Below are 16,528 nucleotides of genomic sequence, written 5' to 3' on the forward strand. Positions count from 1 at the left end.
TGATGAGGCTCTATGGGGCACTGGTGAGACCCCATTTGAAATACTGTGTGCAGTTTTGGGCCCCCTATCTTAGAAGGGATGTACTGATGTTGGAGAGAGTTTAGAGAAGATTTACGAGGATGATTCCTGGAATGCAGGGGCTAACATATGAGGAGCGTTTGTCGGCTCTTGGACTGTAATTCATTAGAGTATAGAAGAATGAGAGGGTATCTCAGAAACATTTTGTATGTTGAAAGGGTTGAACAGAGTAGATGTGGAAAGGCTGTTTCACTTGGTGGGTGAGTCCAGGACAAGAGGCCACAGTCTTAGAATTAGAGGCTATCCATTTAAAACAGAGATGAGGAGAAATTTTTTTAGCCAGAGGGTCGTGAATTTATGGAATTCATTGCCACATACAGCTGTGGAGGCCTGATCATTGAGGGTGTTTAAGGAGGAGATTGATAGGTCTCTCATTAATCAGGGTATCAAGGGATATAGGGAAAAAGCCAGAAATTGGAACTAGATGGGAGAATAGTTTAACTCATGGTGGAGTGGCGGAGCAGACTTGATGGGCCGAATGGCCTACTTCTGCTCCTTTGTCTTGTGATTAAAGTAGGCTTAAATCAGTGGGCTGCTGGCAGGCACAGTTTGCAGGGCCTGTTACGTGCTGTATTTCAAAATAAAATTTACAATGATAGCCAAAAATCCCCCAGGATGGTGGTTAAAATTCTATCTGGTTCCATATAGTCCTTCAGGAGAGGAAATCTGCAGGTATAACCTGGGCCAGAATGCACGTGACTCCACAACCCCAACGTGCTTGACTCCAAAAGGCCCAACCTGCCATCAGTTCAAAAGACAGCCAGAATGGACAATTTAGTACAGGATTTGGGATGTTAGAGCAGTTGTACAAGATTTTGATGAGGCCACACCTGGAGTATTGTGTTCAGTTTTGGGCAGGAAAGACGTCACTAAGCTGGAAAGAGTGCAAGGACTTATGAGAACATTCCTGGGACTTGAGGGCCTGATTTAGGGTAGGTTAGGTCTTTATTCCCTGAAGTGTGGGTGGCTGAGAGCTGACCCTATGTAGTTGTATAAAATCATGCGGGGCTTAGGTATGTTGAATGCTCTGAATATTCTTCCAAGGGAAAGGGAATCTGACACCAGCAAACAACGCGACCAGAGTGACATCCTCCAGGCAGTTCACAAAACTACTCCTTTCTCTACTTTTAAGTCTTCTTTTCCTTTCAAATGTGGTTCTGCTACTGTTGGAGCCGGTGATCTACGTTTCGGCAGTGTGCTCTTGGGCCGATTGAGTGATCTGGCGCTCTGCTGTCTCCAAGAGGGCTCCAGGAGGCTTCAAGTGAAGCGTGTGGCCTCAAGGCCAAGAAGCCTGGAGACAGAGTGTGAGCCCACCATCATTCCTTGCTGGGGAGGGTTTAAATCATCAAGGCAAGTGCAGGAGGTGAGAGGGTGGTGCCACCTACTAGCCTCTTGCTCAGTGCTGCCGGAGGAAGGTCCCTGCATTCAATGGTCTCTTTACCCCTTGATGCTATCAGAGATGGTGCCGGATTCTGGGTCTTAAGCAGGATTTAATCGACACAGTTTGTGGATTGAACTTTGCAGTTCACGTTATGACGTGGCTCTGGTTTCTGGTCTCTCCCTTTTCCTGTTGCTCTTTTGGGAGGTTTTGATCAGGGCAGCCTGCAGTTAATGAACTGAACATGCCTGGACTTTTGGTTTTGTGTTTTATATTCTGTGTTTTTCATTCTTTTTTCTTTTTTGTTGCATTTGTGTGATCTGATTTTTTTTGTGTGAGAGAGGTTTGGGGTTTGATGTTTTTATTTGAATGGTTTTCTTTGTTTTGTGGCTGTGGGGAAGAGAAATCTCAGAGTATACTGCATAGATAATTTGGTAATAAATGTACTTTGAATCTTTGAGTTAAGGGCACAGGTTTAAGACAATGGGGGGGGGGGGGCAGTAGGAGAGATTTAAATGAGACCTGAATTTCTTCAGACGGAGAGTGGTGGGTATGTGGAAAGAGCTGCCAAAGGAAGTGGTTGAGACAGGCACATTAACAGCCTTTAACAGACACCTGGACAGGTACGGGATTGGAATGGACCAGAGGGATGTGGACCAAACTCTGACAGACGAGATTAGCTTGGGTGGGCACCTTGGTTGACATGGAGGAGTTGGGCTGAAGGCCCTGTTTCTCAGTTGTATGAATGTCTGATTCTGACTTAACAGATTCTAGTCTTGTTGGTGATGCCCAAGTCCTGAAAAGTGAACAAGTAACAGAACATCACCCACTGGCCCTGCCTTTTGCTGCTGCGTCTGGCCTCTGGGAATCCCTCTCACAACCTCTCCACCCATCTCTCCTGCTCTTAAACATCACGAGCAGGACCCTGCCTTTCTTAACCCAGCAACTCCACTGACGGACCATGCCAAACCTTGGACCATTTGCTGTGGTGAAGATGTAACAACATGTGCACTTGTGGAGTATTGCTGAATGACGTTTCTCGGCACTAGTCCCCCTTTGTCATGGATTAATCCAAGACCCTCTGTTAGCTCTCCCCAGCAGACTCCGGCTGGAAATATGTGTTTGGTTTTGCTCGCTCTTGTCTGAATTCAGCCAGGCTCCACAGACCCTGTCAATCAGGCTGAGATTACACCCAGAATTGTTACTCAGAGGATGGGTTTGAGCCCTCTGCATGCTCTCTTGTCAAACCCAATGCCGCAGCTTCCATTCTATCTGATTATTATCAGGAAGTTGGAAGAGGTGACCCCAGTGAGCACAGGCGAGGGATTCATTCAAGGCAGACAGTGAAATGACAAGGCTGTTGAGGTAAGGTGGTGCTGAGGCCAAGATCAGCCATGTTCTCCAAAGGGACAGGTCCTCCTCCTGATCCTGCATCTTCCATCCCTAACAACACTTCCCATGGCCCTTCTCCCTCCCTCACAAATGGGGGCGATGCCAGCAAAGCCGGTATCTATTGCCCATCCCTACCTGCCCCTCAGGAAAATGCTGGTGAGACTCCTTCTTCAACTTCTGCAGTAGGAGGGTGGAGGTGCACTTAAACAGATAGAAAGATATTGATCCCAGAAGAAATTACAGTGTCACAGTAGCATTACAAGTGCACAGATATAAATATTAGAAGGGAAGTAGAAAGAATGAAAAGTAAGTTACCACAAACAGTCTAACAGGAGGGGAAGTCAACACTTCCCCAGCTATAGGTTGACTCATTATAGAGCCTAATGGCCAAGGGTAACAATGACCTCATATTGCAATGTTTGAAGCAGAACAGTTGTCTTAGTCTATTATTGAAAGTGCTCCTCTGTTCAGCCAAGGTGGCATGTAGAGGGTGAGAAACATTGTCCTGAATTGCCAGGGTTTTCCATAGGGTCCTTTGTTCTACCACAGTCCCCAGCTTGTCTAGTTTGACTCCTGTAACAGAGCCAGCCTTTCTAATCCGTTTATTGAGCCTGTTTGGCTTCACCTGTGTTGATGCCATTGCCCCAGCACACCACGGCATAGAAGATTGTACTGGTAACAACAGACTGGTGAAACATGTGAGGGAGAGGCCTGCATACTCCAAAGGACCTCAGTCTCCTTGGGAAGTAGAAGCAACTCTGGCCCTTCTTGTACACCACCTCTGTGTTGGTGCTCCACTCAAGTCTGTCGTCCAGGTGCCCCCCCACCCCCCCAAGGTACTTGTCACCACATCCACTTCCTCACCATCAACAGTAACAGGGAGCAGTGTAGGCTTAGTCTTCCTAAAGTCCATCACCATCTCCTTAGTTATACTAACACTGAGCTGCAGATGATTCACAAAGTCCTCCACCAAGACAACCTGTATTCATCCTCCTGTCCTCCCTTTATACAGTCAACTATTGCTGAGTTATCAGAGACTACTGCAAATGATGTGACTCACTGTTGTAACTAAAGTCCAAGGTATACAGGGTAAACAGGGAGCCAATACAATACCCCATGGGGCCCCAGTGCTGCTGATAGCCATAACACACAGCTCTGAAGCTGCACAAACTGTGGTCTGCCAGTCAGGTAGTCCATTATCCAGGGTACAATGGAAGTACCAACCTGCACTGAACGGAGCTTTTCTTCCAGCAATGAGGGCTCTATGGTATTGTAGGTACTTGAGAAATCAAAAAACACAATCCTCATAGTGCTGCACTGTTTATCCAAATGGAAGTAGGCTCTGTGTGCTCCTGGTAGGCAAACTGCAGGGGATCGAGGGCTCCTCTGTCCAGGGATTGGAGATGAGCCAGGACCTTCATGATGTGTGAGGTTAGGGCCACTGGACAGTAATCATTCAAGACTTTTGAATGGTCCTTCTTGGGGTATTGGGACCACACGTGATGTTTCCCACGCGGTCGGGACCCTCTCCAGGCTGAGACTCAGATTGAAAATGCGCTGGAGAACTCTACACAGCTGCTCAGAACATTCCTTCAGGACCCTGGGGTTCACATCGTCTGGTCCCAATGCTTCACCATGTCTGAGTTTCCCCAGAGCCTTTCTCACCTGCTCAGTAGTGAGGGTGAGTCCATGATGACTGGGGAGTTGGTGAAAGGTGGTGGCCGGGGGAGGTGAAGATTAGGACAATAGCAGTTGGTATGTGGAGGTGTGGATAGTAGATGCAGGGCAAGAAGAGGATGTAGACAGTGGTAGCCTGCGTTCATCTATGTGTTGAACTGGAGGGGGGGAGGAAGGAGGAGAGGAGGCATTGGTGCTGAGGAATAATTAGGTGCCTCAGCACCTGACTGTTATGCTGAGGGGTGTGTGAACAAGAGGGCCAATTGTCAAACCTATTGAAGAACTGGTTTAACTCATTAACCCATTCACGGCTGCATTCCAAGGCTGATTGAAGCCAGTGATGTTCTTCATGCCTCTCCACACCTCTCGTGTGCTACTCTGCCCAAGCTTGTTTTCCAGCTCTCTCCTGTATTCCTCTTTAGCCACCTTGATCTTCTCCTTTAGGTCCTTCTGAACATGTTTCAATTCCTCCCTGTCTCCTGATCTAAAGGCTCTCTTTGTGGTTGGGAAGAGCCTTTAATCACTGGTGACCCATGGTTTGTTGTTAAGGAAGCAGCAACCAGTCCTTGATGGTATTACAGTGTCCACACAGAAGCTGATGCAATCAGTATGTCTGTTAATCTCACTAAACTGATGGAGAGGGAACTCCACAGTCTATGGCAAAATGACAATGAGAGAATAATCAGAATCAGGTTTAATATCACTGGCATACGTCTTGAAATTTGTTAACTTCACAGTAGCAGTACAATGAAATACTCAATAAATAAATATAAAGAAGCTGAATTACAGCAAGCATATATCTGTCTATTAAATAGTTAAGTTAAAATAAGTAGTAAAACAAAGTGGTGAGGTAGTGTTCATGGGTTCAATGTCTATTTAGGAATCAGATGGCAGAGGGGAAGAAGCTGTTCCTGAATAGCTGAGTGTGTGCCTTCAGCCTTCTGTACGTCCTTCCCAATGATAACAATGAAAAGAGGGCATGTCCTGGGTGGTGGGAGTCCTTAATCATGGACACAGCCTTCCTAAGGCACCACTCCTTAGAGATGTCTTGGATACTATGGAGGCCAGAACCCATAATGGAGCTGATTAATATCTTACTTTGATCTTGTGCCGTAGCAGCCCCCATGATAGACAGTGATGCAGCCAGTCAAAATGCTGTCCACAATACTTTTGTAGAAGTTTTTGAGTGTTTTAATTGACAAACCAATTCTCCTCAACTCTGAATGAAATATAGCTGCTGTCCTGCCTTCTTTATAGCTCATGTTGCGTCCAGGTTAGATCCTCAGAGATATTAATACCCAGGAACTTGAAATTGCTCACTCTCTTCACTTCTGATCCCTTGATGAGGATTGGTTTGTGTTCCCTCATCTTACCCTTCCTGAAGTTCACAATCAGCTCTTTGGTCTTGCTGACATTGAATGCAAGGTTGTTGCTGTGACACCACTCAACTAATTGGTATATCTCACTCCTGTGTGCCCTTTCATCACCATCTAAAATTCTGCCAACAATGGTTGTATCATCAGCAAGATTACAGATGGCATTTGAGCTGTGCCTAGCCACACAATTGTGGGTGTAGACAGAGTAGAGCAGTGGGCTGAGCACACATCCCTGTTGTGCCAGTGTTGATGGTCAGTGAGATGGCGATGTTATTTTCAATCCACACAGGTTGTGACCTTCCTGTTAGGAAGTCGAGGATCCATTTGCAGAGGGAGGTACAGAGATTATGTGTTTCCAAGTCAGAGTGTACTGTATCGGGGAGTGGAACCTGTGGCTGGTTGTTGCCTGTAGACTTGTCCTTCTTGTGGTGCATCTTAGGAGAATCTATTGAGTAATGTAGGTGAATTACTGACATACATTTTCAGATGAAGTACACTGTGAACCAGTGGTGGGGTGTTGTGGTGTAGAAGGTGTGTGTGTGGTCTAACAAATAGCTGTTTTGTCCTGGGCAATGTCAAGCTGGAGGGTTGGTGGAGTGTCCCATCACATTCCTGACTTACAGACACGGAGTGAAAAGTGTAGTGGAATCCCAGCTTGTAGGCACGGACATATTGGACTCCATGGCCAGTGTAGATATACTGGACTCCATGGCCAGAGTGGACATACTAGGGTCCATGGCCAGTGTAGATATACTGGACTCAATGGCCAGTGTGGATATATTTGGGGTCCATGGCCAGAGTGGACATACTAGGCTTCATGGCCAGTGTAGATATATTGGAGTCCATGGCCAGTGTGGATATTTGGGGTTCATGGCCAGTGTGGATATATTTGGGGTTCATTGCCAGTGTGGACATATTGGAGTCCATGGCCAGTGTGGATATATTTGGGGTTCATGGCCAGTGTGGACATATTGGAGTCCATGGCCAGTGTGGATATATTTGGGGTTCATGGCCAGTGTGGACATATTGGAGTCCATGGACAGTGTGGATATACTGGACTCAATGGCCAGTGTGGATATATTTGGGGTTCATGGCCAGTGTGGACATACTGAAGCCTGTGGTCAGTTTTGGGAATAGTGTGGATATACAGTAGATAGATTGACCAGCCTGAGTCAGAAGTTGAGGGTCACTGGGAACTGGAGCCCAAGGACTTTCCTCAATGGGAGCAACACCCAATGGGGTCAGTGGAGAGACAGCATGTGTTCAGTGGATCAGAGTTGTTTGTGGGGGTCTCTGTCACCTAGATGGACCCACGTACCTTCCTCACCATCTGTACCCGTTTCTGCTCATTCCCACGATTCCCTTGAGGGAGCTCACAGCCAGAGGGAGATCCCAGAGTTCAGCCAAAAGAGTGAAAACAGTTGCCTGTGGGCAGGAGGGAAGGGGTGAGTAGGGTGGGTGGTAAGGACAAAGTGAAATGGGCATGAGTGGTCCAGCTCAGGGAGGGGAGTCAGCTTCAGATCTTTGTAGGTGGGTCCCCTAGAACACGATCCCATTCTGCAGACCCACTCAGTGAGAACAACACATCCACCACTGATGAGATCTCTCATGCTGAGAGAGTGCTACCTTGTTGGAGGGACAGCAGTGAAGGAGAACTGCTCTGTTGGTAGTTTGGTACTGAGCGAGCACTACTGTGGTCAACATTGAAGGAGAAACACACTGTCAGAGGGATAGTAATAAAGAAACACTGTGCCAAAAGACCATCCAGTGTGGGTGACACTAAGATTAGGGGCATAGTGGTAGTGGACAGCGGGGAAGGTCATCAAAGCTTGCAACAGGATTAGGACCAGCTGGGGAAAAGAGCTGAAAGTGACAGGTAGATTCTAATACAGACAAGTACGAGGTGTTGTACTTTGAGAGAACAAACCAGTGTATGACTTATATGATGAGTGGTAGGACGAGGAGTTCAGTAGAGCAAAGGGATCTGGGAATACAGGTCCATAATTCCTTGAAAGTGGCATCACAGGTGGATAGGGTCGTAAATATAGCTTTTGACCAGAGTATTCAGTACAAGAGTTGGGATGTTATATTGAAAATGCCCAAAGTGTTAGTGAGACTTAATTTTGAGTATCATGTGCAGTTCTGGTCACCTATCTGCAGGAAAGGTGTCAATAAGATTGAAGGAATGCAGAGAAATTCTACAAGGATGTTTCCTGGACTTGAAGACTTCGGATATAGGGAGCAGCTATGTTAGAACTTTATTCCCAGGAGCGCAAGAGAGTGAAGGGAGATTTGATAGAGGTATTCAAAATTATCAGGGGTATAGCAAGCTGAGGTTGGGTGAGACTAGAGCTAAAGGTCATGGGTTAAGGGTGAAAGGTGAAATGTTTAAGGGGAACGTGAGGGGGTATTTCTTCACTCAGAGGGTGGTGAGCGTGTGGAAGGAGCTGCCAGAGGAAATGACGGATGCGGCTTTGATTTCAAGGTTTTAAGAGAGATTTGGATAGGTACATGGGTGAAGGGGCCTGGAGGGATGTGGTCTAGATGCAGGTCAATGGGCTAGACAGAGTAATATTTCGGCACGGACTAGATGAGCCGAATGGCCTGTTTCTGAGCTGTAACGTTCTATGAAACCGAAGGAGAGCCACTGCCGTGGAAAATAGCTGAGGAAGCGCCGCATGGGCGGGGGGCAGTATTGAGGGAGCGCCGCATGGGCGGGGGGCAGTATTGAGGGAGCGCCGCATGGGCGGAGGGGCAGTATTGAGGGAGCGCCGCATGGGCGGGGGGCAGTATTGAGGGAGCGCCGCATGGGCGAAGGGGCAGTATTGAGGGAGCGCCGCATGGGCGGGGGGGCAGTATTGAGGGAGCGCCGTAGTCGGGCCAGCTGTTGAGGGACATATGCAGCAAGCAGGGGTAATTTGTTTGCTAGATCCTGGCAGTCGGGCGGCCGCGGTCCGTTATGGAGCGGTTCCAGGGCGCTGGAAATGGAGTGGGTGAAATCCTGGCCCCGAGGCGAACTTTGTAGGTATGGGTGCGGTCTGTGACACTCCCTTCGAGTCGGCACTTCGCTTCCACAAAGGAGCCTCCCTCCCAAGACTGGGAGTGAGACTGCGGAGAGGCAGAGGGAGAGAGAGAGAGAAGGAGAAACATTCCGACACAGTGGTGTACACTTTGCACACTTTCTCCCGGCTCCAGTAAGGAAGCGAGCGGCAGTCAACAGCACACCCGAATCGAGGCGGAACGGCGCCAGGTAGGAGCTGCGGCCGGGGTCGGGAGAAGGACCGTTCTCCCACCCAGGTCCCCACCGTCTTCCAATCCATCCACCCTAGGGTCCCACCCTATCCCAAATATCCACCCGAGATCCCACCCAGTCTGTTCAACCCTGGGACTCTACAATATCCAACCCTTCCTATCTTCCCCGTCCTAAGGTGCGAACCCGTTCCCCATCCCACAATAACCATCCCATTCCCCCTCACCCATCATCTCGTTCCATCCATTCCACCCTGCCCACCTCAAGCAGCCTCTTCCCAACCAATTCTACCCCATCCCATTCCACACACTCCATCACGTACCCCACTCGCCCCAGCAGGCATGTTGCCAATCGGAGTGTTTATCCGCCAGGGAACGCCCCAGTTAACGCGCGGCAGAGTGTAACCATCCAATGGAACCCGAGAGACGGGAGACAGCAGACGCTGGAACCCGGAGCAACGCACGGTCTGCAGAGGGAACTCAGCGGGTCAGGCAGCATCCTTGGAGGGAGATGGACAGCCGACCTTTCCGACGCGTCTCCATAGATGCTGCCTGACCTGTTGAGTTCCTCCACTGGCAGTGTCTTTTGTAGATCATGGTCTGTGTTGGGAAGTTTGGGGGGGGTTGTGATGGGGGTGGTGAATGGGTTGGATGGGGGAGTATGATGGGAAAGGAGTGAGCTGACCATGTCTCATTATACCTGCCTCAACCACTTCCTCCAACATCCCCTTCCACACACCCATCACTTCTAGTGTGTGAAGATTACCTCTAAGATCAACTTAAATACCCCCCAACCCTCACCCTAAACCTGTGCCCTCACCTAACTCCATCACATCCTATCACCACTATTAATGGGTTTTTGAGATGCTTCTAAGTCTCCACATACTACCCTCCCCAAGAAACTTCTCCAGACCAGTTTCGAAGTTTCTGGACAGGGGGTAGAGTGGGTGAGGTTAGACGGCTCATTAGTACAGAGGGGGGCTACAGGGTACAGTAAATTATTGTGGAGCGGTCCTCAGTGAAACCAACAACCTCCCCACCCACTCTGTGGGACACTCTGCTTTGAGATTACTCCAAGCCTCCCTTCCCCCTCACCCGTGAGCTCCACTCATAGTGTCCATCAGCTTTGCAAAGTTTATACCGAGCGCCACAGAACTCCGAGGAGTTTACACTGAGTGTCTCTCCACTGAAGGGATTTCATCCAATGCCCCTGCACTCTGAGATTATACCGAGCATTCGCTCACACTGTGGGATGACACCGACAGACCCTGAAGTCTAATGAGGTTACACCAAACCCTCGTCAGCCCTGAGTCGGGGGAGTGGGGGTAATGAAGCTTCACACAGACAGTACAACTTTGTGGGAAAGTAAGGAATCAGGAGCATGGAACAATCCCTTCAGCCAACCATGTCTCCACCAGACACAATGCCGAATTTAACTAAATCTCTTCTTCCTCTGCATGACCTATACACCCTCCATTTCCTGCACTTGCATGTCCCTGACAGCCTCTGCCATACGTATCTACCTCCACCACTTCCCTGGCAACCTGCTCCAGGCACCCACTACTGTACTCTTGAAAAACTTTGCTCCACACATCTCCCTTAAACTTACCCGTTCTCACCTTTAATGCATGTCCTCTGGTATTTGATATCTCTGCTCTGGGTAACAGATTCTGACTGAGGTTACCCTAACTATGCCTCTCATAATTCTACATACTTTTATCAGCCGTAGACACTCCACAGACATTGGCCTCAGTTTGTCCAGCTTCTCCTCATAGCTCCTACCCTCTAATCCAGGCAGCACCCTAACAAACTTCTTCAAAGCCTCCATATCCTTCCTGTAATGGGGCAACCAGAACAAACTCAAAATGGCCAGATAGGTTAGCAAGGCTGTAGGCACTGGGATAGAGAAGTGGAGAAGCTGGACCCCTATCAACCTTGGCTGGACCACACTGGGAAGACCACCCTGTGTAGAGGTCTGGCCAGCTCCAGAGAGGGTACAGAGATGATTGACCGGGAACATCAAGGTGCTGGTGTTCAGGAAAGGGTGTGCACAAGGGCAATGGCTGAATGGTGACGGAGGTTTGTAAGGTGCTGAACAGGGGATTGAAGAGAAACTCCACTCCCCAGGAGCAGCAAGAGCACGGAGGGGCAGAGGCGTCCAGGCGAGGAAACACTGAGGTAGAGCACAAGTGCCAGCACAGACTGGTCGGGCTGAATAACCAGCTTCTGAATCTTTAATCCAAGTGTTGGACTCCTTGTCTGGAGCCTGTGCCTCTTGTAACCCAGCCCAGGGAGACAGCCTCTTGCCAATCACCCTGCCAGTCTCCAGTGCCTCAGTCCCTGTGATAGGGGTATTGAAAACCAGAGGACACAGGTTTAAGGGGAGAGGAGAGCGTGTTAAAGGGAATGTGCAGTTGATACCGTTCCTGGCCGGGGGTCTGTCATCTCAAAGTGACTGACCATTCAGAATGGAGATAGGACATAGAACAGTAAAGCGCAGTACTGGCCCTTAGGCTCATAATGTTGTTAACCTTTTAATCTGAGAAGAAATTCCTCAATCAGAGAGTGGTGAACCGCCGACTCTATTCAAAACAAGGATCTCTGCATTCTTAGATGATAAAGGGTTAGTACTGAAGATCAACCATATGTGGAATAGGCAAGAAGGGCTGAATGGCCTGCTCCTACTGCTAAGAAAACTTCCCATTCTGGGGTATTAGTAAAACCACACTTGAACGGTTTTGGACCCCTTTTCTAAGAAAAGATGTGCTGGCATTGGAGAAGGTCCAGAGGAAATTCGCTAGAATGATTCCGGGAAGGAGTGTGTTTGAGGAGCGTTTGATGGCTCTGGGCCTGGACTTTTTGAATGGAATTTTGAAGAATGGGGGAGGTGGGTAATCTCATTGAAGCCTATTGAATATTGAAAGGCATAGATAGAGTGGGTGTGGAAAGGATGTTTCCATTCGTGGGAGAGTGTAGGACCAGAGAACACAGCCTCAAAATAGAGGGACATCTCTTTAGAACAAAGATGAGGAGGAATTTCTTTAGCCGAGGGTGGTGAAACTGCAGAATTCATTGCCATGAACTGCTGTAGAGGCCAACTCATTGGGTATATTTAAAGTGGATGTTAATAGGTTCTTGATTAGTAAGGGTGTCAAAGGTTAGATGAGAAGGCAGGAGAATGGGTTTGAGAGGGATAATAAATCTGTCATGATGGAATGGTGGAGCAGAATAGATGGGCCGAATGGCCTAATTCTGCACCTATGTCTCATGGATTCTTTCTAGTGACCCTTTGCTGCATTCCTCCCATGCTGTACACTCTTGCTGAGGCATGGATTCTGGACGCTCTATTCCAGAACTCTGCATAACAGGAGTAAGACTTGTACTCTAGAACAGAACGGAGTGGAGAGGAAGTGTGTGAGGAAAGAACGAGAGGGAGTAAAGAGAAAGTGAGAGGGGAGAGAGGAACTGAGAGTAGGAGAGAAAACCCAGTGCGGGAGAGTGCAAAAGACTGGAGAGAATGTTACTGGGAAGAGAGTAAGAGTGGAGAGAAAGTGAGAGAATGTGTGTAGGAGTGAAGATAAAGAGACTGAGAGTTATGCACAGGAGACAGAGAACCAGATATAAATGTCTCCGTACCTCTCCCTCTGTCTTTCACTCTCGCTCTCCACTACGTTCACTCAACTCCCCATTCTGTAAGACCATAAGATAAAGGATCAAATTAGGCCAGTCTGCCATGGAATCTGCTCCACCATATAATTGTGGCTGATTTCATTTCAATCCCATTCTCCCACCTTCCTGTAACACTCAATGATGGTAACATTTCATAGATTCACCATCTGCTGAATAAAGTAACTCCTCTTCTCCTCAGTTCTCTTTATTCTGAGTCTCTGGTTTTGAATCCTGGACTCTTGCCAGTGATGGAAACATCTTCTCTCTGTTCAACCATCCAGGCCTTTCAGTATCTGATAGGTTTCAATCTGAGATTCACCCCACCCCACCACAATCCCTTCTCTAATCCATAAACACCCCCACTCTCCTTACTCCTCCCTCAATCCCTGCTTCCCCCAACACCTCCCTCCTTCACCCCATCCCTCTCATCAGCTCCCTCCCTCTTCCCTGCTCACTCACCCAGCCCTTCCCTCGCTCCCTCTCAGGTGCCGACAGGTCCTGCTGAAACATCTCCTCCCCACTTCAGTCAGCGTTAACTCCCCAGAGCCTGTGCCAAGGCTGATTCATCTGTCTGCAATGTGAGTCGATTGAACCTTGGTTTAACCACCAAATTGTTCTGATGGAGGTCGAGCCCAGGAGCTTTCTAACTCTCTGATCTGTTTACAAAATCTGGGAGGGGCTCAGATTACAAGACTTTGTGTAAAAAGCTTAGACTAAAGCTTTCCAAGCAATCACAGTAGTAGGATAGCAGTCAGGGACCAGGGTTAAACCTCTTCAGGACAATCAACGTGCCCAGGGTCTTGACGTCCTGCTGGGATCAACTGATGATCCCACTGGGAGTATCGGGTGCACGCAGTGAGCGCTGGGATCCAGCACCCTGAAAAATTCCCAGGAGGGGGTCTTGTTTGATTCCGGTGATGGGTCTGTGAGGAGTCCAACCCTCCACATGTTCCCCCAGGCACCTAACTGGTGAGTTCCACACATCAGCTGAGAACTCACATTGGCCTCATTCCCCTCGAGGTTGAATAACCATAGGTTCAAACCCAGTGGCAGACGAGGTCAATCCACCATAATACTGAGGGCTGTCACACAGCTGGGGAAGGGAGATGGTACTGAGAAGGCACTGAACTGTTTGAAGGGAAGTACTGAGGGAGTGCTGCACAGTAGGAGGGGCGTTACTGAGGGAACGTTGTGCTGTGAGAGAAGTGGGGAACTCCCGAGAGTTCTGAGTGCATATACGAGGGGTGATTGAGAAGATCATGGCCTAAGCTAGAAGGAGTCATTTTAGAAAACCTGGCACATTTATTTTTCAACATAGTCCCCTCCTACATTTACACACTTAGTCCAGCGGTCGTGGAGCATACAGATCTTGGACCTCCAGAGAGTGTCCACAGCAGGGTGATTGATTTTCCTGGCCTGAGGTAGAAGGAGATGAGTTATACAGCTCTCGTTACATGCACGTGCAGTTCAACTCTTTGAGTGATTATGCAGGAAGTTTGAAGTTAATAACTCATCTCCTTCTACCCTAGGCCACAAACTTATCAATCACCCCGATGAGTTAACTTCAAACTTTCTGCATAATCACTCAAAGAGTTGACCTGCACGTGCATGTAACGAGAGCTGTATAACTCATCTCCTTCCTACCTTAGGCCACAAATTTATCAATCACCCCTGCTGTGGACACTTTCTGGAGGTCCAAGATCCGTATGCTCCACGACCGCTGGACCAAGTGTGTAAATGTAGGAGGGGACTATGTTGAAAAATAAGTGCACTAGGTTTTCTAAAATTGACTCCTTCTACCTTAGGCCACAAACTTATCAATCATCCCTCATATGTTTAACTGTCCATCAATGGGACAGGGTATTGAGATATTACCCTCATAATTGCAGCTAAAAGTGAACCCTGATGGACTTGGCCACTCTCAGAGCTATGTCCTGGGCCAGTGTAAATGTGGCCCGTCCCGCTCAATCAGGCAGCGAGTTTCAGACCCCAGCTCTCTGAGGAAGGAAACACTTGCTCGTCTCCTGCCTGTCTCTGGTTGATAGTCGGGATAACCCTTTCCCTGCTGTTCACCCTCTCCACGCCCCTCAGTTAAAACCTGGACCCTCCCTTCAGCCTTACCCCCTCCATCACTTCCGATCACTAGTGTCCTCAGTAACACCCTCAGTGCGTCTCCCAGCTCTGGGTGACATGGTAATACCTCCGTGTATAATGGACCTCTCTCTCCCTCTCTCCGCAGCTGATAATGAGATGGAGGTTATTGGAAGTTACCACAAACTGACCCACGGTGACCACTTAGACTCTGGTAGGTTGTCCAGTGTGTTCCTGGCGGTGTGGAGGGAACCTCGTGGGAGGGAGCAAACTAAAGGAGTAATGAGCTATGTCACGTAACGGCCCTGGGTGTGGTCGTAAACCGCAGCACTCGTTGTGGCTGGCTCAGAGGGCACAGAGATTGGTCATAGGTGGAGACGCGGGATCTGGACACAGGGGATGGACACCAGGCTGTTTTATCTGCTTAACTCCACCCTTCCTCTATCTGTCCACAGGAATCTTTGAAAGCGAGCACATCAGGAGCAGGAAGGCAGATCGAGGGGGCTTCTCGGACAATGGTGAGTGATGCTGGCCAGGAAGGTGGGTCAGTGAGGGGAAAGGTGTGCTGAGAGGAGGCAATGGAAAGGATGTCCAAGGCATGTTCCCTGGAGATGGTGAGGGCCGAGAATCACATTGAATTCACAATGCTCTTGCAGTTCTTCAGGGGGATGTACTCCCATGGAGCGGGGGGCTAATCTGGGAACTGGGGTGGTCCACTTCAAGACTGAATTGAGGAGAAGTTTCTTCAGTCAGTATATCTGGAATTCTATCCCCTGGAGGGACATGGATGACCAGCCTGGGAGCTGCTTCAGGACTGGCGTTTTGTTGAGTAACCTGGTTGTCATGTTTGTTAGGTGGTACCTGGTTATTTCTTAGACCGGAGTATTTCACCCTGATGTCCCTGCTCATCACACTCCAGCAGCTGTCTCTCATCTTCATCCACCCCTCCATCAGCTGCTCCATCTGTTTAATGTTTCTCTTTTACCTACCCTCTCTGTCTGTCTCCATCCGTCATTTAATCCTGCCTCTAGCTTCCTTCTCCACACCCCCCCCCACCAGACCCTAAACCTCCTTTTCAACCCACCAGACCTTTCTCACACTCCCCTTCCCCACTCTACACTGGCCATCTCCACCCCTGCTCCCTTTCCCTACAGGCACTTAATGCCCCTCTTCAATCCACCAGACCTTTCTCACACTCCCCTTCCCCATTCTACACTGGCCATCTCCACCCCTGCTCCCCTTTAACGCCCCTCTTCAATCCACCAGACCTTTCTCACACTCCCCTCTTCTCTACACCACCCATCTCCCCTCTCCGCTCTCAGTCCTCATGCAAGCTTTCAGCCTGAAATGTCAACAGTTCCTTCCCCCACAGATTGACCCATTGAGTTTGTCCGGTAGATTATTTGTTGTTCCAGCTTCCAGCACGTGCAGTCTCTGGTCACTGCATTTCTCAGATCATGGTCCCTGTCGGGTACTAACTCTGCCAACGTGACAAGCCAACAACAGTGTTCACCCGGACAATCCAGACCTCTAACCGTTGTTAACTGTACACTTCGGTGGTCCCCTCCCCGGGACCCACTGACCGAGCTCGGCTCCTGTCTCTCTCAACCCACAGCCC

At 48.9% G+C, this 16,528-nt stretch overlaps 1 long non-coding RNA gene across 1 annotated transcript; it reads left to right on the forward strand.

Annotated features, from left to right (window-relative positions):
• Positions 1 to 8,977: 8,977 nt before the first annotated feature.
• Positions 8,978 to 15,428, forward strand: LOC140715066 (uncharacterized). Its single transcript, XR_012096051.1, has 3 exons — positions 8,978 to 9,151; positions 15,059 to 15,124; positions 15,366 to 15,428. It is a non-coding gene; the product is annotated as an uncharacterized lncRNA (long non-coding RNA).
• Positions 15,429 to 16,528: the final 1,100 nt, after the last annotated feature.

This window comes from Hemitrygon akajei, chromosome 23 (genome assembly GCF_048418815.1).
Source record: "Hemitrygon akajei chromosome 23, sHemAka1.3, whole genome shotgun sequence".
Lineage (NCBI taxonomy): Eukaryota > Metazoa > Chordata > Chondrichthyes > Myliobatiformes > Dasyatidae > Hemitrygon > Hemitrygon akajei.